Source organism: Coturnix japonica, chromosome 6, assembly GCF_054131305.1.
Source record: "Coturnix japonica strain WE chromosome 6, WE-NBRP24, whole genome shotgun sequence".
Taxonomy (NCBI): Eukaryota; Metazoa; Chordata; class Aves; order Galliformes; family Phasianidae; genus Coturnix; species Coturnix japonica.
In genome coordinates, this window is record NC_140668.1 from 39,572,604 (window position 1) to 39,588,532 (window position 15,929).

General features: G+C 50.2%; 1 protein-coding gene across 8 annotated transcripts in view; it reads left to right on the forward strand.

Annotated features, from left to right (window-relative positions):
- The window catches only part of LOC146760598 (uncharacterized), a 343,150-nt gene that overhangs the window by 41,223 nt on the left and 285,998 nt on the right, over positions 1–15,929 (forward strand). The window lies entirely within an intron of this gene.

The window sequence follows — 15,929 nt, forward strand, 5'->3', positions numbered from 1 at the left end:
ACTTTCTGTATCCAGTGATCAAACTATCCAATAATGCTTGCTCAGAGCAATCAGAAATGACAAAAATAAAGTACTAATATAATTTCAATATGAATGATTTGATCCCTGGGGTTTCTATCATATTAAACAAAGAAACAAATTAACCAGTGACCGAATTAAGTGGAGGAACTTGCATTATGGACAGGCAATAGATTTTTTTCTTTCCCTTTCTCCTGTATTTAAGCTGCCAGCTATTTTCTTGCTTCAGGTCCAGTTCTTGTGTTTCCCCAAAAGTTCCTAGAAAAAATTCCTGCTGCCAGTGCCGTTCCTTGTATTAACTCCTTGTAGCTGGGTTAAATGTTTATTTGACAGGAAGTGAAGAAAGTCAGAAGGGGAATTTTGAGTGAGTGCTGGTTAATGTGGTGCTGGTGACTTGGCCGGGGGTTCCATTGCTGCAGGCTGCCCTGTGTGTCCTGGCGTGGCCACGATGTGAGGTCTCCCCAGATGTGTCCCTGTGCCCTCTGGGGAGCAGTTTCCAGTCTGTGATTAGGCACGTGGGCCTGATCCTTCACGTGAGCCACAGCCGAGTCCCACTGCAGGTCTTTGGGGTCAATCCCACATGGCACCCCCTGGGACTGACATTCCTGCTGGTCAGGAATATCGATACAGTTCTGGAATAGATGTAGATCAGGAACATAGATCTGCTGTGATCAGCGGCAGATCACAGGATCATAGAATGGCTTTGGTGGAAGGGACCTTAAAGATCACCTAATCCCAGCCCCTGCTGTGGGCTGGCTGCTGCCTATCAGATCTGTGCCACAGCTGCCCCCGGCCCAGCCCAGCACGGGGCTTTGCCTGCCCTGTCCTGTCAGATGGTCTGGTCACATGTCTTCTAATAAAAAAGATATTGTTATAGCAGAGGATTAATCAAAAGTTGGGCTAAAGCGATGCACACCCGCTCCGGTTGGCCTCTGGTTTCAGCAGTTCTAAAATAATGGGCAGCATCTTGCTCTGCACTATAAACATCTGGTTGAGGAGACTGAAAGAATTAAATTCTGAGCCTGAAAAATGACACATTGAGTAGAAGCTCTACTTTCATCTCTGCGATAATGTTTTTAGGAGAATACGCGCAGTGTCTCAGCGTTAACATTCTTTAACTGCTCCTCAAATTACTAATGCTTCACGTTGCTTTAATCCATTCTGCTGTAATAGCTTTATTAGATTAAACTCCCTGCTGAGCAAGTGAGGAACAGTGGGATTATCGCACTTCCCTTTGAACAGCCAGTAAAGACAAAATAAATGGTTAACAAAATAGAACAAATTCAGTTTGCAGGTGATCTGTGGTTCTCAGCCTCGTGGATGGTGACTGCACACAGCATCTAAGTGTCCCTATTATTCCTTGCTTGAAAAAACACCTTTTTTAGCAGCCTGGAGGAATTCCTGAGGTTAAAAAAAAAAAAAAAGTCCTAATGGAATAAAAGTTCCCTTTTCCCCCTTGGATGTGTTACTAATTGCATCACACCGACTGCAGGGACAGTGCGAGGGAAACCTGAAACTGGATTAAAAAAGTGGGTTTTTTTAGCTTCACTTTTGACGAAGCCGTGGGTACAGCAGTAACAATCCTTTATCAAGCGTCTCCCAGAGTGGTAACTCTTAATGACTGAGGGTTTTTTTTCCTTTTTTTTCTTTTTTCCAGTAAATCTAATTAACTATTTGAAGTATTCCATCAAGAGGCTCACGGTTACTATACACAAGCCGTGGGTGGCTCTTCGAGATTCTCTTAAAAACTCAGTTTCTTCTCAGCATTCTCAAAATCCTCGTCTGCTGGAGCAATTTGAATTTTGTTATTAGTGACTGCTGGAAATCATAATTCAATAAAGACTAACTCATTTAAAAATGCTCCATGCTGAGCGTGCATTAGGTAACTTGGGAAACTTAGGAGACACAGAAAAACATACACTAATATTCAGGTCTACACAGGAAATTGGTACGGCACTGAGCAGTTTGAAGGAGGCTTTTTGTATTTTTTTAAGAAGCTGCAGAAAGGTTGGAAGGAATGCAGCTTTTTTCTGCTCAATGTATTCCTTCCCTCTCCACGGTGTTTTTTCCTTGCGCTGGCGGCGGGCCAAAGGAATGCAGCCCATAGGCTGCCAGGGGACAGTGGAAACACAGCCGATAAACACTGCTGTCATAATTTCAGAGATAAGTAAGAAGCCGTCATGTTTCTTTTCCTAAACTCCTGGCGTGTCCCCTGTTATTTGTCTCAAATGAGTTTGGAAGTTTTAAGTATCCCTCGTGCCCCATCTTTCCTATTCCCTTTATGGCAATAATATTATGGCCATAGAATATATAGTCTGGCCGAGGGGGAACTGGCCTCCTCTTCGGGTTTTTAAACCACATCTGCAGCTGCAGCTGGAGCGCTCTTTGAACGGTGCTGGTGCGATGAAGGGATGTTATTTCCGCAGTGGATCCTTCAGAGGGCACTGTGCGATCCATTCCCTCGTGCCGTCTGGCCGCTCCCCTGCACTTGGTTTGCTGCTCGGGTTCCCCACGTGCAATACACAGGGGTATTTTCCCCCAATTTCTTTCCCTGTGAGTTGTTTCATCTTCAGAATCACAACATTTCCTGCCAACATCAGAGGTTTCCATTCTCATCTCCTCTCCTTGTTCTTTCTACCCATCTTCAGACTTACGTACCCTTCTGTTTCTCACCACCGCACCCTTTCATCCCTGCTCCTCTCTTGGTGCCTCCCCCATTTTGATCCCCCCACTTAGCCAGGGTTTGGGAAACAACTGCCATATTCCACCTGTTTTCCCTCCTCTGCCACTTTGTGGTTCGATTGAGTCTCTTTGTCTATTTCCCCCTTCTTGTTTTTGTTTTTTTTTTTATCCCCTTTTCAAAATGGTACACAGTGATCGATGCCCCTTTCCCCCTCTGTGCCATGTGGTAGCACTGCCCTGAGGCAGTGGGGGTGGGTTTGGTGGTCCTGCACGGGGACCAGCAGGGTCGTGCCCATGGTGAGGGCAGGGGATGAGGAGCTGGGATGAAGGCAGAGTCCCGTGGAGCCGAGCAGGCATGTGTCAGCTTGGAGGCCGGTGTTAGGTTGTTTACCTCGGAGATAACTTTGAAAGCTTGGCACACAATGTGCTGCTCAGCTCGATGCTGTGAGTTTCTAGATGTTGCTTTATCCATGTGACCCGTTGCTGTGTCCGCTTGGTGGCAAAGGAGCGTCCCCTGACTGAGGGCTGCTGCTCTGTGGGAATGTGGCGGTGCTGCTGGGTGCCACGCAGGGGTTTGGGGGAGCCTGGGCTTGGAAGAGTTCTTCTGCTTTCTTCCTAATATCGATGGTGTGAGAGAAGTAGGTAAAATTTACTAGCGAGACTGTCAGACCTTCTCTCCTCTGCCCACCTGCCCTGTATGTGCTGCCTTTCATTTTCCAAAGTGTTACACGTGGATTGCACGTGTATTTCTGCCGCAGCTCTGCGACTGAATAAGAAAGTGAAAAAAGCCCAATCAAGCCCCAAACCAAGCATCCTCCCGCCGCCCGGGGCAATCGATGAACACCTGCGAGCCCCATCCCGGCACTTATTTGGGCTCCAAACGGCCTCAGAGACGCGGGCAGCTCCGCTCCGCCCCTCGCTGCGGGACGCGGCTGCCCCCTGGCGCTGTGCGGGCGGTGCGGGGTCGCGGATCGCTCCTCTCGGGGCAGTTCGGTCCGTGCGCTCGGGAGCCGTTACCGAGGGAGGAAGGCGCACGTGGAGCCAGGCGTGCTGGGTTTTACCGGCGCGTTTGTTTTATGGCTGGATTTGCTGAGGGCTGCGGGAGTTCTATCGGCACGTGCCCAGTCGGCACAGTCCTGCTCGTACGGGGCTCCCACGCTTAGTGCTGAGCCCTGCAGGGGAGTTGTTGAGTTCGCTCCGCACCACGGGGCACCGCAGACACCGTGTGCCCAAGTGAATCCGGCGGCACTGGGCTGTCCCCGGCTCGGGACCGGGCAGTGTCCAGGTATTGGTGCAGGGATTGCACAGGAGCCAAGGGAAACGCAGCCCTGCACACTGAGGTGGTGGATTAGAGGACAGCCAGGCACAGATTTGTGTTGTTTTGGATCGTGGGCCCTGGCTTACGGTCATTCTGCACTTTTCTGTAGACCCCCTTTGTAGAAATTGGTTTCACAGTATGTTGTCCGAGGAACCTAAGAATGAATGAAGCAGGCTAAGAGAGACTTCTGGTTCATTCAGTCCAGCTCTGTGCTGCTTTCTCCATTGGCTGCCTCTTTTCTCCTTTTAGATCTGCTCCTTTTCATCCTTACTGTCCCTTTCCCTCCACCTTTTATCAGTTCCCATTTCTGCAATACCTCACAGCAGATCTCTGGGTTTGGTTGCACTGCCCCGCTGGGATCACACAGCCGACCCAGCGCTGCCTTCAGAAACCTGCCACTATCCCAAAACGCTGTTTTGAAGAGCGACTTGTGCTTATGTTTTTATCCATGTGCGAGGGAGGTTTGTGTTGCTGTCTGCCCTGTAGAGCCGGGATCCCGGCCTGCGAGGGGGAGCTGACCCTGCCAAGCAGAGCTGCCTTAATGCCATCTGGTTTGTCTTCATGGAGCAGCAGACACACAAAGCCGTGCAGTGAATCTCTGCGTGTGTTATGGCAACACCGTGGAAACATTTCTTAGCAGCACCAGGAAAAAAAGAAAAGCATTTAATTTTCTGATTTCTTGCTGAATACGGAATGGAAAATATGTTGATTTAACTCTAAAAAAATGCGCAATCAGTGTAGTGTAGGAGGAGAAAGTAAGGAAGAAAGAAATCCTTTGCCATATTTAATTTCATTAGTAAACAGTAAATGGAAAATGACGAGGAGTTGTGTTTCAAAGGGCCGCGATCCGCCCCGCTCCCCGCAGCGCTGTCGGCCCGTGCCGTGCTCCGCTCCCTTTCTGCTCCAGCAGCTTCCAACATGACATCTCCCGGCCGGCGCCTGTGTTCCACGCTGCCCCTTCATGGGCTCTTTCTGTTCTAAGCTGTAAAGAGGGTTAAGAAAGGAATTGTCTCTATTATGGTAATTAAACTCCCGGGAAACAGCCTCATTAGACTAATAATGAGTAAATACAGTGGCAGCGCGTGTTCCTTGCCTGGCAGTGGGGATGCCCGGTTCCTGCTCAGTGTGGGTTCGGCCCCACAACGCTCAGCTGCTCCCCGGTGTGCATCTGTGCTCAGGTGTGTGGATGCTCATGGAGCTGTGCGTCTGCGTTTTGGTGCTGGTGCAAAGCAGAGCCGCTGCTGTGCTTCGTGCTGCCCCGGGAGGGTGATGTTCCCTGCCACGTCCTGGAAGCCAAACCCCAAATGCAGGCGGTTTTCAGCATGAGTTTATGGGTGTCCGACCTTTCGGCTTGTCCAGGCTGCACCGAATGGAGAGAATCCTAGAACCACAGGATGGTTTGCATTGGAAGGGACCTCTAAAGGCCACCTGGCCGCACTCCCTGCAATGAAGAGGGACACCCACAGCTCCATCAGTGCTCAGAGCCCCCCTGGCCAGACCCTGGGTGTCTGCAGGGAGGGGGCATATAAAATATACAATGTAGTTAATGTATGTAGCAAAACTTCTGTGCTCTGCTGCAGACACTGACCCCACCGAGGCTGGGAGCTGGTTGCTGATGCTCCCGTTGCTCTGTTGCCTTTTCAGAAAGCAGATTATGAAGAGAGAACGAAATTAGCAGTGAAAGTATTAAAATATTGATAGCACTCATTCCGCATCCTGGCTTTACCATTTAATAATTAATTTTACCTTGAAGGTTGCTGTGTGAGGTGGACTCTGCCATGCCTTCACGCAGCAAGATGTTTGAGGATATATTTTTAAACATGCCCAGATTTCAGCACACAGCTCTCGCTCTGCACGGTTAGCAGCTGGGGTTTGCTTTGTGCAGGCAGGAGGGGAGGGGACCCTGACCCCCTCCTGTGCTGTGCCCTGCGTGTCCTTTCCCCACAGTCCCCGTTGCCTCCTCACCCCTTTGCAGTGCCATGCACAGAGGTGAACTCAGTGCTGCTTTGGGACATGGAAGTGGCTCAGCCTGGGGGGGGCTCTTCTTAAATGCATGCGTAAGTTACATCATTTAATAAGAACACTGGCACAAATACAAGCCAGACATAATCTTTTAACGGTACAAACTTTTGAATTTGTTGTGAAGAATTTTTCTTATTTATTTATGTAATGGGGCTGTAGTTTCAATGTAAGATTAAGGTGTGGAAATAACCATGTCCTGTGAGCACTGTGTGAGCCGTGCAGGGAATGTCCCAGCAGTGTCTGTGGGACTGGAGGTTGGCACTGGGAGCTCCATGCTCCTCTTGGCGTGGTTTGACAGGTCCTTTTGATTGCCTGGAGGGTAAATGCCTCTCATTTCTGAGCTGACAGAGCATACACGATGTGAGTTTCTCTTAAAGTGGCCCCAGTTTTAAATGCCTGCAAATGTAAGGAGGCTTCCTCACACTGTGCTGGAGATACGGCACTTGAGCTTTGGAAACAGTTTTTCTTTGGTTAATTTTAGAATTTTAGCAGAGAATGCTGGAAAGGGAGCGTTCTGCTTTAGCACTGTGAAAAACTGAGCGCACCCAGCCCGGACCCTTTAAGGACAGAATGAAGGGGATTGCAGCTTGCTTCTGCACATTGCTCTCCACCTGAAGTGCTGGCAGTGCTGCAGGGCAAGTATGAGACTTCTGGTGCTGGGGGTCCTTGCAGGGGATGTGTGTGACAATGTGGTCCTCCCTCCACATGTGGGCTCTGCAGTGACACCGCAGGGTCCCTTGGACCTGTAAGGAGAGGAGAGCAAGAGCTCTGACAGGGGATGCTGCTGTGCACCACTCGGGATGGCAGCGTGGTGCAACAGGAACGGGGCCTGGAGGAGCTCGCTCCTGGTGACCCCCACCCCACTGTGGGGTATCATTTCCTGCAGAAAACCTGTGTACAGCATCCGTCTTTGTCCCTGTAATTGCAGAGTGTCTGTCAGCACAGCGTGATCATATTTGTGTGTATGACACGAAAGCAGTCAGCATACAGTATCCAAAAGGAACAGCCAAAGAGAGATTTCCTGCCATACTGTGTGGCTGTGTCTGTCTCTTTGCTGCTATACACATCATGGGAGCACCCGCAGCATTAGGTGGCACTGCCCTGCGTCACCATGTGTGCCATGGAACCAGGGCAGCCACAGCAGGACTACAACCAGGCTGGGGCAAAGAAAAAACACCCGGAGCTTCCTGCTGGGCCTCCCCCAAGCACAGCTTGGGGAGCTTCTGGGACCGCTCACTCCAGAGTTGCTCCTGTGCTGGGCCCCATCTTGAGAGCCTGGGCTCAATCCCAATGGCTTAGGCCAGTGTGCTGTCTTGGGTCTCCCAGCCAGGAGGAGAAGGGCTGCTACTGGAGGGACCAAGGGTGTGATGTTGGTGGGAGGCACTTTGGAGGAGGTGCACTGCAGCCCTGATGCTGCTTGTACCTGCATGGGAACGTGTCAGCAGTCGTGTAGGGAGGTGGTGGCTGTATGGATGACACAGAGACTCGTGGGTGTGCCTCATCTGCCTGATGTGTGAATGGTGAGATTCTCCTTCACGAGTAGCACTTATCAATTGAGGACACTGTAGGGCACTCAGGACAGGGTGGTATTTTTAATGACTCATTTATAGCGTGTCTGTGCCATGCTGTTGGCAGGGAGGTGCCTGGAACCTGGCTGCTCCCAAGGGCCGTGTGGGGCTGAGCCGTGCTGTGCTGTATTGCACGCCTGGTGCCTTCCTGCGCCGACGGCTCCTGCTCTGTGCAGAACAACTCGACAGGAGTTAATGGACGTGCAGAGCTTCAGCTGACAGTGGAGTGAGGACAGCCCCATAGAGCTGAGAGCTGGATGTCGCTTGGAAGCGCTGAGGGGAAGCTGGACATGGCACGTATCAATTCTCAGTTCAGTTCAATTCTCAGTTCAGTTCAATTCTCAGTTCAGTCCTTTTCTTTCTTTTCCTTTTGTTTTTTTTTTCTTCTGGAAAAAATCCTCTCCCAGTAGCAGCCGTGCAGCTGTTAACTAATCCCATAACAAGTGGCATTTAGGCACACATTTTCCAAATTAAATGTGCTTGCATGTTGGACTGCTTTCATAGCCTGTAATACAAATACTTTCCCTTCTGGGAAAAGGAATTAAAAAAAACGTAGAAGAAAGATGGTCCCAGGCACCGGGACAGTTGTGGAAAGGGAAGATGGGGTGAGTGTGAGTGTGAGTGTGAGCACGTGGGGCTGTACCAGCGCGCAGTGCGTTGTTGTTGGATCTGTGCTGACCGGGGGCTGCTCGTGCTGCCGTTCCCCGCTGGGGCGGTGCCGCTCAGCGCTGTTACTCGGTCACGCTCTCGTGGCCGTGTTTTGCTGGGAGGTGTTTGGTTACTCTGCCGTGCTGGCACATCACCCTCACTTGCCCTTTTGTTGCGTTTTTTCCCCCTGGTCGTTTGTTTAATTATTAGAGATCCTGGACGCGGTCTGGGTTCAGTCGGCACCGTCTGTGCACAAGCGGTGGCTGCGCCTCCCGTCGGACTCGGGAGGGATGTTTCCGTGTCCATCCGTTGGTACCCGCTCCCCAGAGCCGCCTCCTGCACGTTTCTGACGATCCCAAACCAAATTTTCAGGCTCCCCTCACAGGCCAAACGCATCGTTTCCAAGGCAACCATCCATGGGGGGAGTTATTTATCAGTAACGTCCGAAAACACCGCCCTGCGCTTCCTGCCCCCCGCAGCTCGTCGCGCCGTCTGAGGCCGAGCGCCCCGGGAGCCGAGCTGGGGGCGGCCGGGCTCGGGGTCAGCGCCGCGGCGCGGGGCGGGGCGGGGCGGAGCGGGGCGCTGCCTGCAGGGGGCGCTCGGTCACCACGGACCGGAGCCGCGCTGCGCCCCGCGGGACCCGGCGGGACGGGAGAGCGGGGGCGGGGCGGGGGGGTCCCGGCGGGCGGGGGAGCCGCGGTGTCCCCATGGGAGCGGGCAGCGGCCCCGGTACAGCCGCCCCGTTAGAGCCGCCCCGCGGACACCGTGCGATTCTCCCCGTCCGTAAAGCGGCAAAGGCTGAAGCGTCCCGCGGTGCGCTCCGGCCGCGCCGTGTCGTTGGGTTTGGCGACGGCAGCGCCGCGCACGCGGACACCCCCCGGGGCGCTGCCAGAACGGCGACCCAAGCCGTTCTCCATCGCTAATGAGGGCTGTCGCGCTGCTCTTCAAGTTTCCCTTTGCTACTCGCTCTATTCTCTCTTTTCATTTATTTTTCTCTGAAAACGTGTCCTCCTTTTCTTTTAAAATCCAAGCATTTCAAAATGGAAACAGAAATTCTTTTATTTTGCAGAGCAGGTTTCCATTTGCTGTGTGTCACTTATTAAAGTAAAATGATTTGCAGCAAATCCCCTTACATCAGCACAAGGTGCCTTCGCTCTGTGATGAGGAGGGATGGGAGGATGATGGTGACAGCACAGCTGGGGCGCTGCGCTCTGTTTTAATGTGGGCAGTGCTCCGGGCTGGGCCAGGTGGGGCCACGGCTGCAGCCAGAGCACTCTGGGGTCAGCCCTGTGGACAGACACAACTACAGCCACAGCACAGCACAGCACAGCACAGCACAGCACGCTGCCATCAGTGCTGACCGGTGTTGTGCTGCTTAGAGGGAAGGCCTGTGGTTTTATTCGGGCTGGCTTTCACTCTGGGTTTGAGGAGATCCAGCAACCTGCCCGTTATGGTGATGGTGGTGTTTGGGCTCCTGCACGGTGTCTCAGGTATTACTGCCTGTTTGTGGCAGCCTGAAGAATTCAGCTCAAGTTAAAAGCAGACTCAGGACTGTTCAGTCTCACAGTGGCTTTTTCACAGCAAATTTAAATTGTTTTAACTAATTCTGAGTGGCAATTTTACAGCGCTGTTAAACCTTGATGAATCTATCCTTATCTGTGCTTTTGTGTTTTAAAATGGTTGTGGATTAACAAGAGCTGTGGGCTCATCACAATTTCATGTTGTTTCTTCGTTCTGTAGGGAAAAAATAGAGGGGAACAAGAAAGCAAAGGGGATTGTTTCTAACTGCACTGATTACTGCAGGGCAGTTTTGGTGTAGCAGATGTAGGTACGTTCATCCATGTGAGCAGCAGTGGAATTCCCAGAGCCACAGCACAAACAGCGTTGTGCCTCGTTAGATGGATCTGCTGCAGGATCTGCTCTTTCCTAAATGGATTCCTCATATTCAAAATATATCTTTGGTTTTTTTTTTGTTCTGCCAAATACGTTTGTTCTTATCTTAACATGTATTTTAGTCATGAGAGAGTCCGCGGTGTGACTGCAAGGGCTGACTCCTAAGTAATCTTGAAATGAAAAATGGGGATCAATTCTGAATGCCCATTTCTCAGCAGATGGGCCCAGCAGGCAGAACTGGGGCCCGGGCTGGGCAGTGGGCTCTGAGCGGCCGTCCCTGGGTGCAGGGCACAGCCTGGCTGCCCCTCACTGCCCGCGGTCCCTGTGCTGTAGCTGTTCTCATTCATAAAATCTCATTCTGCTTCCTTACATTGCAAAGGCAAACGCTGGTGTGCATCAGAAATAAATAGGATCATAAGCAGAACCTATTCATCAAGCCCCTTATTTCCTGGAGTTCCTTTTCTGATCCCTATTGCACGCAGTGCATTATATTTCAAAATCTTTTTTTCCATATTTTGTTCTGTCATTTATTAACCATTGGAATATTTTCAGTGTGCTCCAATCCGCCGTATTCAGGAAATGCTGCCCAGAGGGGTTCGCGGCACAGGAGCGGAGGGTTGGGCCGGATCCTCAGTGCTGTGTTTTATGGCAAAGCGAAAAACTGAGTTGTTTAAACTCTGTTGGTCCCAGATCCAGGTCTGGAGCAGCCAGTGGGGCCGTGGGGGGGCGGCAGGACCTGGTGGATGTGGCACTGGGCACCGCGCTGTTGTGGCCATTGTGAAATGGTGGGGTGTGACCCGTGCTGCCTTCCCCCTGTTTGCTCCATCCTGTTACAGCGGGGCTTCCATAGATGGTTTATTTGTTGTTATTTTTTTAAGCCCTGCTGTGGGTAATTTTAGCTTTTTTTTTTTTTTTTTTTTCAATCTGTGGTTTGCACTGCCAATATTTTTGCTGCAGTTTTCCCACTCCCTCCTCCTCCGGGTCTCCATGGGCTGCAGTGCAGGATTACCCCCACGTTCCGACCCGCAGCACTGCTGCTTCCTCCAATTGTCTGCATCTCTCAGGGTCCTAAATCCATCCCGAATTGGTTTCATCGCTGGCAGATTTGTGCGTTCCATCTTGTTTTGGGACCCGGCTTTCCTATGAATATCTCAAACGGTTTCATATTTTCCCAGGCAGAAGTTTTATTACATGCAGACAATCTGTGTATGACTGGCGAAAATGAGGAGATAAAGGGTTGATTGAAAACACGTCAGACTCCGGGTTTAGCTGGGGTGCAGCAGGCCGGGTTTGCGCGGTGACAGAAGCGCTCCCATGGATGGATGGCCCCGCACTGCCCCGCGGAGGAGCAATGGTTAAATTATGCACTCGCTGGAGTATGAAGGCAGTTCTTCTCTGCTGACAGATAGTTTGACCAGTGTCAGGTTATCCCGATGCGTTCAGCATACCTTCATTGCATCATAAATAAAGCAGACAAATTACTTTTTTTTTTTTTTTTTTTTTTTCATTCTTTCTTTTTCTTTTTTTTCCTGGGGTGGAATAAGCACCGTGAAGGGGAGGGGTCGGGGCTGGGGGTCTGGTGGTGGGGAGGGGGGGAGTGAAGGATTAGAAGGAAAAGAAAAAAGAGAGCGATCTTTGCAGGCACTCTATGAATCTCGGCTTGGCAGCTGAGAACAATGAGAAAAGCAAGCAATTACCTCGGATCCTTCCCCTTACCCAGACATAGGAAATATATTCCTGCCTGCCTGCACCGTTTTTTTTCCTCCCTCTCTCCCTCCCGCTCCTGCCCTCCCTCTCCCCCCTCTCCTCTCTCTTTTTTTTCCCCCTGTATATCTAATTTAATTCCTGGAGGAAGGCGAGGCAGATGTAACAAAGGAAGGAGGGCCGTGCCGGCGGGCCGCTTCCCTCGGCAGGACGAAGCGTTCTCCCTGTGAGCGGTGCCTTTAACAGCCGCTGCAGCAATGAAAAATGAGCAGAAAGGTATTTTACAGCCCCAACTCTTTTACAGATTCCTCCCAAATAAAGTGGTGTGAATGCTAAATCACCCTGTCCAGGCGCAGGAAGCTGACGCAGGCTGTAGCATTAAGAAATCCATCCCTGAGGTGCAAATGGAGCCTTGATGCAGAATTCCCCAAAGTGCTGCGTTCGGTGCCCTCTGTATGAGGGCCTGCAGCGTTCTCCCTGCATTTCTGTAGGATTTCCACTTTCATTCTGAGTTTCCCTCCCCTTCCCCCAGTGTTATTTGCAAGGCAGGTACTTGTGCCATCCCTGCTGCTCCCACCATCCCAGCCCATCACAGTGCCACATCCCCTCACTTCACCATCGGGTTTCCACCAGTGCCAGTGCCGCTTTGACATGGAGGTATTTTGACCTTTTCATGGCCGGAAAACTTTCGCCCACAGTCTCTGCGGGAGGTGGCCGTGCTCTGTGCCACTGGGACCAGAGGGGACTCTGTTCGCCCCGGACAGACCTTTACGTCCTGCTGTGTGTGACATCCCCCCCCCCCGTGCTGTGCTCTGAGCGCTGACAAATTGCCCGTTTGCAGTGCCTGTGCTGTTAGGAGGGAGCTGGAGCCACCATTAGACATTTTAATAATTTAAGATAAAAACGCCGTTCCTTAAGAACGTTCTCTGGCGATATTTTTACAGTCGGGGGATAGAAAGGGACATTATGGGAAATTTAAAGGAGGCTCCTGGTATTAAATCTTCACCTCTTCCCCAGATAGCGCCGCTCTGTAAATCTGCACGAGACCTTTGTTTAACCCCCCCAGCTCACGGGTTTGCAGCGCGCGGTGCTTTGCATAATACCCTTCAGCATCGGCGATATTAACCTTGATGGCATTATTATTGCTATTTACAGTTCATATGCTGCAATGGTAAACCTGAATGGGATTAATAAAATAAATTAAGTGATGGAAATATTAATGCTATTAACAATCAGTAACAATGGTTGACAGCATTGGGGAAGGAATAAGCTGCCGTTAGGAAGGCAGGGCAGAGCTTCCAGCACTCACATAGCTGGCTGACACTGTGATCAACCCGAGATTCTTTTTCTTTCAAGCAACTTTTACAGGCCCTTGTGCTCCTGGGGCTGCACCCTGTGCCGGCAGCACGGCACGAAGCAGCTGCACACAGCTGGAGGGAGCCGGGAGCACTGCAGAGCTGCACAGTGCAGTGTGGGGGGGCCTTATGGTGCATCACCCTGACACCCCCAACACAGGGATAATGGGGGATCTGCTGGTTCTGGGCTTTTTGCTGTGATTCTCCCAAAGCCCGGGAGAACCGAGATTCACATTTTTCTGCCTTTTTTTTTTTTTTTTTTTTTTTCCCCCTGCCAAGGGAAGGTTCCTCATGGAAAGGCTCAGGCAGCAGTGCAGGTTTGTCAGATGTGACCGTGTTTTGACTGTTTGTGTAACAACACATTGCGTGCTGCTCACAGGTTGCTGCGGGGCTGCTCCAAGCCAGGAAGTGCTCACCCTAATATGGAGGGGAAAAGGTTGGTCAGAAAAAAGCATCACTGTTTTTTTTTCCTCTTTACAAATGCTTCTTACCAGTCTCTTATAGCTGGCTAAAAGCTAGGATTTCTCATGCAGAGGAGGAAAGTGAGACCATAAATAAGACAGGGAGGGACACCTGGAGGGAATAAAGTGCCCTCGGAAATCAGGAACGCTTTCTTCTCAGAAAGTCTTGTGAGGTGTTGGCACAGGCTGCACTTGGATGTGGTGGAGTCACTGTCTGTGGGGATGTTCAAGGGCGCTGAGGTGTGGCACTGAGGGATGTGGTCAGTGGGAACAGTGGGATGGGTTGGGGTTGGACTTGGGGAATGTGGGCATCTTTTCCAACCTGAATGATTCGGTGATTCTATGTAACACACCTTAGAAAACTTATTTTTAAGTATTAATCAACATCCCCTCTCCTCTACAAAGACAGTGTTTGAGAAATGACCAGAGAGGTGTGGGGGATGTCAACTCACGGCTATGAGGTGCCCCACAGAAGCTCCCCACAGAGCTGCTCATAGTGCTCGCACACCAACATGTTGGCACTGGGGCACTCTTGGAGGGCAGCGATGCCTTTGGTGCAGGCATTGCAGAGTTGTGAGATATTAAGAAAATGCCTCCTTTAATTGATGTTGGCCATAATTACCTACTGGCCAGTACTGAGTATCTGAACCAGCATCTTGGCTTACTGTAGGAAGGTGCTCTGTGCTGCCTCGTTCGCTCCCGGAGAGCTCAAAATGGCTGCGCCGCTGTGTAAGATGGAGCCTCCTTCTGTGAGATAGAAATGGAATTAGCAAACGTAAATTGTACTCCAGGCGGCGGTTCCTGCTTTATCTCACTGCGCTGCGCCATTCTCTGGGTGCTCCTCTCCTCGTGAGCTATCCCAGCCCCTCTGAGCACAGCAAGCAGTCATCACGTTGGGGTTTTTATCCACTGGTTTCCCTTGCATGTTTCTGCTGCCATTGCAGGGCTGCGAGGCTGCTGGTTGCGGTTACAGCACGCTGCTGTTCTGCTGCACGCTTCTGCTCCAAGGGCTTATAAAATTGCTGAGCGGAATGGCGGCGGGGTGAGGGCTGGCATCGAGCTGGAAACTTGGGAATCTTTTTTTTTTTTTTTTTTTTTTTTCCACATTACAAAAAAATGTTCAAAACACAATTTACTGTATTATTTTTAACCTGACATGGTTCCGGCCGCGCGTGTTCCTAAGCACCTTCCATTCCCATTTATTTTAGTGCCCACCATCTCCTAAGAGCAATTCAGCGCCTGAAAGGTTTGGATCCTTGCAGGGTTTTGTAAGAATAATGTCAGACACATGGGGGAGGGGGGTCAAACGATCAAAGCGAGCAGTTTAATATTGCTGCCTGAGCCTGCTTGGAGCGCGCCGTTCTGAGCGTGGCTTTCCCCCCCTTTACGCTGCCTAGAAGCGAGCCCTTGGGCACGTTACCTAACCCCAAATCTGTCTGTTCCATCTGGGAACGGTAACACCGTGGTGATAAGCATTCTGTAAGTACTAATTATCGTTATTATTCATAATTTGACTCCGAGTTGAGCTGATGTTGGGTGTAATTGTTTTTATTAGAGAATAATACTGGAAACAACCATTTGTAAGCCTCAGTAAATATGTAGAAACATTTACTCTTAAAGTTTCATGAAGCTTTTTATGATTTCAATACATATAGTGGTTAACATTTCTAATTAAGCTATCACACATGCTGCATATATTATGTAATTATACTCGATGCAGAAGGAGCAACTCTGAAATTACAAGACAAGGACATACACACAACAAAAACTTAATTAAAAACGTGAGAGCCGTAAGAGGCAGGGAGAACAACAAATTTCAGGAAATTAATAGTCTAGATTAAAAATCCTTCAGTACCTTAACTCTAATGGGACACCGTTTTAATATTCAGCACTCCGTGTCAATATTGGATGTTTAAATCCTGAAATGTGAATTTCCATGCTTTTGTGACTTTGACTCACAATCTTAACGTCCTTTTAATGTACTTTTTGTTGTGTAAATCTGTGTAAGTACCATCAGCCATCAAACTTGACATCTGACTGCGTGATGTAGACCCAGCCTGCATGTATTAGGGCTTTTTGTGTTTGTGCAGTGGAACCTACTTACACAAATTCCATTGAAGGCATAAACCTGTTAAAGGAATACATTTTCTTTACACTGAAACAATAGACCCGCATCAAAGGAACATCCAGGGGAAGAATAAGTCGTTTCAAAAGATAAATTTCCTTTCCTCAAAAAGGCACAATGTGCTGCAGGTCTGAG